A 9,633-nucleotide genomic window follows, 5' to 3' on the forward strand; every position below is an offset into this window, starting at 1 on the left:
GGGAGGGAGGTCCCCAGAGCCCTCCTTATGAGAAGGCCACACCCACAAAAGGCACCATCAGACTGTGACCTGATTGACAGGCTAGACTCCACCCCTAACTTTCATATCTTCAAGTTGACATGAAAGTATGTAACTACCACAATTAGTGTTTCTTATGAAATTATCTTCTATATTATTTTTGACTTCATATTATTATTCTATCATTCTCACACTTTTTAAAATTATATTATTGGTATCTCTTACAGACATAATAATCCATAACTCAACTAGATCAAGCGTAATTGTACATAACTGCTGCCACTCTCAGTTTCAAAACATTTTCTTTCTTCTTGGGCTCTTTGATATCAGGCTCCCTTTATCCTCTCCCTTTCCCACCTACCCCCCAGGAACTCTTATTATTAATATCTATATATGTACATATATATTGCCAATCTTACACCAACTAATGTATCCATTCACTAAGATACCTTTCTTTCTGTCTTTCAGATAGAAAAATTTTGCCTACCTAGTCCTATTTTTTGCATTTGTACATATAATAGAGCTTATTTATTAACATTTTGAATTAATATTTATAAGCAACTATAGAACTTTGCTCTTCCTATCTTCCTACCCTATTTGTTTTTATATTTTTGACTATGGTACAACTCATACAATATTTTGTCACTACTGATTCTTTTTTTTTTTTTTTTGCTTGTCAAACCTTCACAATCACTCTGAGGGGCACTGCGCAGCCCCTCAAAGGCGACAAGGCCCACTTTCTGTGTGCACCACTCAATACTGATTCTTAAAAAACAAATTGATTTGTTTTATTTTAATTTTTTCCCCTAATCTATGCTCCTTGACTCATTTTAAATTGATATCACTTCTATTAAAATTGTTGTAGCTATTATAGACTAGCATTCACATTGAGGCAAATAAAAGTTCTGAGTATAATATCTAATTGAATATATGTCATTATTAATATTTTTCTTTGATAAATCTTATTACATTTACTTCTAATTTATCTATGAAGTTTAGTGAACCTTTTCTTATATCTGTAATGGTGATCATACGTTACTTAAAATGGAAGCAATAATGTGCTGTTTGTCAATAAAACCTCTTCACAGAGCAAAATACCTTTCGTTCTACACTCTTTTGATGGTCCTCTGCAGAATATAATTTTATCTCCTTTCCATCCTTCTCTACTATGAATGGCAATGAGGAAAAGAATAAACACTGTGCACTCCTATTTTCTGGATTCTCATTATTCACATTAAAATAGCTCATGGCTAGTTAAATATATTGTTTGGAAATCTGACTTAGTTTTTAGGCTTGGGGAAAAGATCACTGCTCCTTACTGTGAACGGAGGAAGGAAGGCAGGTTGCCTGACTCACTGCTTATTCCTGCTCTTGCTTATTGATGACTCCTGGAATAATATATTGAAAGACACCCTTGGAAGAAAATCTTCCTCTCTTTTGTCTTCTGTGATGCTTTTAACCACCAGTTTAAGTTCACTGTCTCTTACCAAAATATTGCAAGATGCAGTCCCTTGTAGAAATGATTCTCATCTGTTCATTATCTTATGAGCACACATACACACACACATTCTGAAATAGCAGAGAAAGTTTATGACTAGAAGAAGATATAGAGTTTATTTAGGTCATTAGTATGCTGAATTTTCACTTTTTATCAGCTTGAAATCCTAAACCTACTTATCGCTCCTATCCTCTCTACTGTGAAACAGCAGCCAAGTCACCGGCTGTCTTTCTCTATCTCTCGTTATCTCTCTTCCTACTTCTGAATGTCTCTCTATGTCACTGCACTTCAAGCTAGAAGGTATAGATAGTTTTAAAGAAATTCACAGACACTTTCAGTGGGAAAGATCATCTAAGATCTATAACACACAAGAAAAAATGGCTATGAGATAGTTCTTTTATAGTGGAGTTTCTGGATTTTGTTATTAACTTATTTCATGAACTATGTGTTTACCTATTTATATAGGGACCCAAGAACTACTTGTTTATAGAATAAATGATAGCAGTAACTACCTTTAACTACTTTTTAATAGAATAAATGATAGCAGTAACTGTGATATTAAATTATAATAATGAAACAGAAACAATTAAGAATGACTGGACATATAAATAGTATGCTACCAGAGTGAGTATTTAGACGTATGAAGAATAAAGACAATCAACATCAACACTTGTTTCAGGTTTGGTGGGATACATGATAGTCTGGGTAGACTAGAGAAACAAATCCATGGATACACATATGTGTATATGAAAGACATTTATATACAAGAGCAATTGAACATTGAGAAAACAGTCCAGCCCAGTCCAGATCAAGTCCATAAGTCTGATATTAGCCCATATGTCCAATACAAATCTATCTATAAAGCCCTCTTTAGACTCATGAAACACATGCAATGACGATGAATGTAGAAGATCACAAGGCAGTGGGCATAAAGTCTTTGGATCCAGTGACACTGGAAACATCTCATCGCTGGCAGGGGTCTCTGCCTGGCTTCTCCAGCACCTAGGCTGCATCAGAGTGAGTCCATGTGTCTTGTCAGCTGCTATGTCTTCCAGGGCGTGAGCAGAGAGTCTCCCACCTCCAAGGAGGGAATACCAGATTTCCCAGAATTCTCAGGAAAGGCCATGCCCACACACAAGCTTCATTGGCTGTGATCCGATTGACAGACTAGACTCCACCCTTCATTTCTAATCCTCTCAAATTGACAATTATATGACTACCATGGCATAGCATTAATGTTGCTCTAGGAAAATGAGCCACCTAATGTGTTCAGAAATCCACAGATGCAAATAGTAGAGTATCATATTATTTATCACTTGTATTCCCTCTTTAAAAGGATGGAATTTGATATGTTAATATTAAGTACTCATAAATCTTCTTTCACTATTTTCAGCATTATTACAGTATTCACTATTTTCATAATTTCCTTAGTAGGGCAGATGATAGTAGCTCCCATGAGTGTCCTATATTATATAATATTGATCTTTTGGTCATTTATGTGATTTTTTAAGGAAAAAAGATAAATAAAAGTTAATGTGGGCATTTGAGATTCTTGCCAAGATATCAGGCATTTGAAATTTGAAACTACTTATTAAAAACCAAGAAATCATACGACATCATACACAAATCCAAGATAAAGTAGACTAAAGTCAACTTATAAGACATCGTTCCTGATTACACAACTTCACAATGTATATAATTAAAAGCCAGTTACAGCATATAGTTATTATTATTTTTAATAAAACTGCTTAGGAAAAAAGAGCAAAATACTTGTGTAATATGATATTTTATTCTAACCGTATTATCTTTTTGGATTTTTTTTAATTTCACTATTTAAAAATTTGGTTCCAGGGTGCATTGGTTTTTGACAAGGAGGGACCAATGAGAGGCTCTTGTTTCACTACATGACTTATGTCTTGAGAGACAGAGAGAGAGAGAGGGAGACAGAGAGTGAGAGAGAGAGAAAACAGTCTCATCATCCTACATTAAGAAAATTAGGAAAATAGGTAAGATATATGTATTGGACAGGGTTCTCTAGAGAGACAAACCAGATTGCTAGTAATTATATATAAATATATTTATAAAGATAGATATATAATTCAAGAAATAAACCATTAAATAATATACAGATAGATACTACAAGAAATTAACAGTTAAATTATAAAGCAGTGAGACACTAGCAGTCCTTCAAGTTTTGAGAGCTGCCAAGTGCCAGTCCCCTTCTGTAGAGAGAGCTGGGCTATATATACCCAGGCAGCAAACAGCAAGGCAGGTCCCCAACTGTCTTCAACTGTCAGTCCCCAGCTCCAGAGATGAACATTCCAATCATGTGGGCTTAAAGGGACCTAAACTTACAGCGACACAGTCCACAGGCTAGGCATCCCACAGGTAGTGTACCCCTTTAAACTGAGGCACAGAACAACCAAGGTGAGGCTCACCGAGCCATTTATCCCTCTGCCCTTCAGTTAATCCTACTTGTGTTTATCGGCCAGGCTGGCACAATAAACTATAGCAATATAGAAAAAGTAGTTGAAAAAAATCTTGTCAGCGTAAAGATATATAAGAATAGATTCACTTTCCCTTGCCTATCTACCACCAATAAGAATTATTCTATGGGTCTGTCTCTCTACCATGTTTTTATCTATAGTCTATTGAGCAAGAATATGTTTCTCCAGTTAATAGAGTCCAATGTTTAAAAAGAACGGGATAGGGCATAAAATTAATTTTTATATGGGATTGAAACATTATGAATACATAGAAATGCATTTTTTTTCTGTGGCATTATAAGCAAATCAATTAGGTGAATACATTTTCTCTAATAATGGAGCTTGTTACCACTTATGGGTACTTGGTATATAATAGGCACATATTTAAAATACACGCTTTATTTAATTTTCACTCACTGTGTGAATATTGCAATTTCATTATTAAATGTATGAACCAAACACAATACATGGAGGGGTTGTTGCAGTGAAAGAACCTATGGCTAAGAGGCATCACACTTAGATACAATATTCCTTTACTAATGAGCTTATATACTGAAAGTATAAAGTAATCATCTCCATCGTTATTTGGTTTTCTCCTTTTCTTTAGTTTTTCCAATATATTTATTTTTAAGCTCATATCATGAAGTGTATCTTCAATTGAGAAACGTGGGTCTGTATGAAAAGATGCTACACACTGTGTAAAAATATTTTCAATTGTAATTTTGGAAATAATGCAACCAAATATAACAAAAATAAGCAGTTCATATTTGAAAAGTAAGCAAACACAAATCAATAGAGGATGATTTTTAAATTTTATTTAAATTATCAAAATTTTAATTCTTTAGAGCTAAGTTTACTAATACATGTACTTTAGTTCTGTACTTGAGGGTCCTGGTGGCCTAGTGGCTACATGCTGGGTTGTTAATCAAAAGGTCAGCTCTTAGAAACCAGCAGCCACCTCGAAGGAGGAAGATGGGGCGACCTACTCTCTTGAAGAGTTACAGTCTTACAAAGTCACAAGGGAAATTCTACCCCGGTCTTAGGGTTGCTATAAGTTGGCATCAACTTTATGGCAGTGAGTATTCTTGACTTAGTTCAATCTGCAGTAAATATTAACCTATAACACCCATTGGAGAAGCAGTCAAGAAATAAAATATATTGCATTGAGAAAATGTGCTGCACAAGACTTCTTTCAAGTATTGCCACCTGAAGACTAAGTTGCGCCTAATTCAAGTCATCCTATTTTCAGTCTCTTTCTATGCCCATGAAGACTGGACATTGAATAAAGAAGACTGGGAAGACAGGAAGCACAGTGTGGGCAAAGAGTGTTTCTTATACCATGGACTGTTGGAAGAGAAGAGCAAACCACTGGCTTGGAAGAGGCCCAACCAGCATGATCCGCAGAAGCCGGGATGGTGAGGCTTAGTCTCACACACTTTGGTTATGTTATTAGGCTGTGGAATGACATCACGTTGGGTAAAGTAGAGGGTCAAAGAAAGAGAAGACCATCAGGGAGATGGATTGACATAATGGGTGCTATATTACACTGAAACATTGCAATGACTGTGAACATGGCCCAGCATCTGCAATTTTCATTTTGTTAACATATGGGGTCATTTTGAGTCAAAATGGACTCTCTGTCACTTAAATACAGTGTCTCTTGGCAAGAATAGCTAACCCCATCTGTCTTTCATTATATTGTCCTGCTTATGGTTCGCTCTAAATATACTTCTTAAGAACAGTTCATCGTGGCATATACCTTGATATTTTAGGATGCTCAATCTTTTAGTGATGCTGCTACAATAAATGGGGAAAAATAATTAAGATTGCAAATCCCACTATAACTGGGATGCGGCATAAATATCCCTTAACTGAAAAAGAAGAATCATATATATGACTAAATATAAATCACACCTTAGTTAAAACAATAACACAAAAATATAGATGACTGTACACAAGCAGAAACTGAATTTTCCTCACAAATGAGTATATGTTATTCATTTACCAAACTGTTCAGAATAAAACAGAAAATAGCTGTGAGATGATTACACATTTCTGATTTTGCAATAAAACTGGAACTATCTTCTCAATTTTCAATGTTTTTGCTATAAGAAGCAGCAGATTTATCTAGTGCTCAAGTCCAAAGCACTCTTCAAATATTACATGCTGTAGCATTTAGAATTTATGTAATATTTAGGGATCTTACTGAGCTAGAAAATAGAGAGAGACCCTTTTTTTCCAATTTGTTCTCCACTCATTTTCCAGTCTAGTAGCGAAATCCTGCTCAGAAATGGAAAGTCAGTAGAAAAGCTATAGGGCTGTCCATAGGTTTCCATTGGCAAGAGCTAGCAGAATTATTTGATAAAATTTATGAAGGTCTGAGACGAGGGCATCTTAGTATGAAGAGAGACATTTTTCAAAAAAGCTTTTTCCAAGTATCTGTAAACACGTTTTGTTCAGATTGAAAGCATGTCAGATATGTTGCGTAAATTGATTGAAAAAGCAAAATATTATGCAAATTTTCTAAATTAAGTTCATGGTTTAGTGATCTAAGCACCCCTTCAAAATTTAAAATCAGTTTTGAGGAATGCTGAATCTAATTATATTTCAGCAAATAACTTTACTAGATAAGGCCTTGGACAAGTCAAATAATCTTTCTAGGATCTCAATTTTTCTACAGCTCAATTTCTTTTCAGTTTGAACAGCGCTTTGACTTAATGAAGCAGAATTTCATAAACATCTAAGCAGGCAAATGCCAAGGGATGGGGAAGAATATCCCTTACACAAAATCGTCCACAGTTCACTTGCTCTCCCCAAACCTCCACTTTCGTCTATCCACGGGGAGCTCTCATATACCGATCTACCACCTCACCATGCAGGCACGGAATACTCAACTTGACAGTACTTTTCATGCCACTGAGTTAACCTGACACTGCCTCAGCTTTTTCTCAAAAACAATCTATTCTAGCTTATCAGGCTGAGTTAAATAGCATCTCATTCATTGAAAGAGTTAAAAGAGCCAGGAAGATTGTCTCATTTTCACTTGAGGCAGCTTGCTTTAAACAAAGATCAGCATTTTCAAAAGTCATATATTTTAACACTGTCTTTCAGTTTAGCATCTTTTTATTCAGCTTTTAAATATACCGTGGAATTTTTTGTCTTGTTTTGTCATGTTTTCAAGCTCAAATAGGTTGAGGAATACTAATCTTTCCCTTCCTTTCATTTTATGAGCACTGTCTTGTTTAGTTTTTAATGCATACTTCTGGTGATGATGTGGGAAAATCACCGTGCTATTAATTGCAAGGTCAATTTTTCCAAACCCATCAAGCACCCTTGGGAGAAAAATGAAGCTAACTGCTTATTTAAAGATTGTTGGTCTCTGGAATCAGAAGGAGTCTTTCTACCCTGTTCTGTAGGGTTGCTATGAGTCAGAATCTATAAACGTCAGTGTTTTTTTATTTACTTATTTTCTCATGATATAAATAAGCATAATGCTTTGTATCAGGCAGTAATTCCCTGTTCAGGACTACTTGAGATTCAACACTCAAATTTTTACTCATGGATAATTATCAACAATTTTTTTTAGAAGAAAGAAACCTCATTGCTCTAAAAACAAACTGAAATGCACTTGCATTCACTTTAAATTATCATTAACAACTTTAAATCATTATTTGTCATCACCTGGTATAAGAATTGGAAAATAGGTCAGATAATGGTTTCAGGATTATGGACAGTTCTAATGATAGTGCTGAAATGCCACTCTATGAATTAGCTAAGACTCATTAACAGGCACATTTCTTGCTTATACAGAGCAATTATATATGATACTATTAGTAGTATCAATTAAGATAGATAAAGTAATAGCCTAATTGAATGCATTTGCAAAGTCTAATGACTTTGCTTCTCTTGATAATGGATTGCACTCTATTCTCATGTACAATAAGCCAGACACAGGATCAATAGAATTTTCTACTCAGAAAAACTACTAGCCTGAAGGATACCAATACTTAATTTAGGACTCATTACTCAGATTTCTAACTTAATCAATAAAACATAAAGTCATAAACCAATAAATTTTTTCCTAAATAAACTAATTTTCAGATAATGTCACCCACAAAAAGTGGCACTTAAAATAGAGAAAAATAAAGTATCTCTTTGTTAAAAGGTATTTCTATATATGATCAAAGGAGCACTAGTGCAACAGTAGTTAAAATGCTCAGCAAACAATCAAAAAGTAAATGCTTTCAATGTACCAGCCTCCCTAGTATTGAAAGATTTGTTGTTCTCCTTGTTAGGTGACATGGAGTTATTTCTGACTCACGGCAAGCCTACGTAGAACAGAATGAAACAAAATAATGTCAGGTTCTGTACCATCCTGACAATTATTCACAATCACTGCTATGTTTGAGTCTATTGTCAAAATCTCTGTGTCAATCCATCTCTTTGAGATTATCCCTCTGTTTTGCAAGCTTTCTGCTTTATCGATTATGATGTCCTTCTCCAAAGATTTGTTCCTCTTCATAGCATGTCCAAAGTACACGAGATGAAGCCGAACCTCCTGCAAAGACTATCATCTTGGAAATTCTACTCTGTTCTATCAGTTAGAATCAACTGGGTGGCAATGAACTTAAAGGCCAAATCAAATTCACTGCCATTGAATGGATTCTAACCCATACCGACCCTACAGGACAGAGTAGAACATTCCCTGTGGGGCTCTGACACCGTAACTCTAGGGGAGCAGAAAGCCACCTCTTTCATCCTCAGAGTAGCTGGTGTGTTCAGTGGATTCACACTGCACACCTTGTAGTTACCAACCCAATGTATAACCCACTATGCCCCCTGGGCTCCTGGCAATGCACTTGCATGGGAAGATCATTCAATTTCGTGTATAATTCAGATATTTAAGTCAAAAATCTAAGGAAAACATGAAGTTATTGTAACTTGCCTGAATATGCTTCTGGTGAAAAGTCAATTTATTTTGATGGATAAACTTTTTTTTTTTTTTTTGCAGAGTTTGTGAGAATGATAGTGTCTCATATCAATCACTGTCCTGCATTCCAGTATAAAGCAGTCTTCGGAAAATTTCAGCCTTCTGGGTATTTCCCAATATTCTCAGTAGAAGCAATTCTGTAGCTATAGAGGATGACAAATGAAATTAAAGTGAGGTTTATGTAGGCAGCACACACATATAAAGCTACAGTACTTTTAACCATAAATAAATTGAGTGATTTTTGTCAGAGTCCAAGCTTTAACTAAATGTTTTAAAAATTAGTAAATACTACTTCATTTCATTAAATGATTTTATTGAATAATAAATTATAACAGGTTGATAACTTATTGCATAAGAAAAGAGAAAAAGAAGCACTTAGTGAGGGCGTGTTTTATTACTACAATTGTAACCTTTGGTCCCCAGTCTTAGCACTAGCTCTGTCTTTTAATAAATGGAAACTTAAATTTAAATTACAGATTACTGTGTAATATGAAAAACAAATATAATGAAGTGCAATTAAGAGTATAAAATGGTGTTAATGTGCAGCAATGTTTGCAAAACTGGGCTCAAACATATAAATGATGATACAGCACGGGGCAGATTTTCTTCTGATGAACATTTCACTCACACTCATTGCAAAC

At 35.0% G+C, this 9,633-nt stretch overlaps 1 non-coding gene across 1 annotated transcript; it reads right to left on the minus strand.

The window, feature by feature from the left end:
- Nucleotides 1-689: 689 nt before the first annotated feature.
- LOC142444097 (small nucleolar RNA SNORA68) lies at nt 690-816 on the minus strand. The gene has a single exon (XR_012783766.1). It is a non-coding gene; the product is annotated as a small nucleolar RNA SNORA68 (small nucleolar RNA).
- Between the last annotated feature and the right edge of the window lie 8,817 nt (nt 817-9,633).

The sequence above is a fragment of the Tenrec ecaudatus genome, chromosome 3, assembly GCF_050624435.1.
Source record: "Tenrec ecaudatus isolate mTenEca1 chromosome 3, mTenEca1.hap1, whole genome shotgun sequence".
Lineage (NCBI taxonomy): Eukaryota > Metazoa > Chordata > Mammalia > Afrosoricida > Tenrecidae > Tenrec > Tenrec ecaudatus.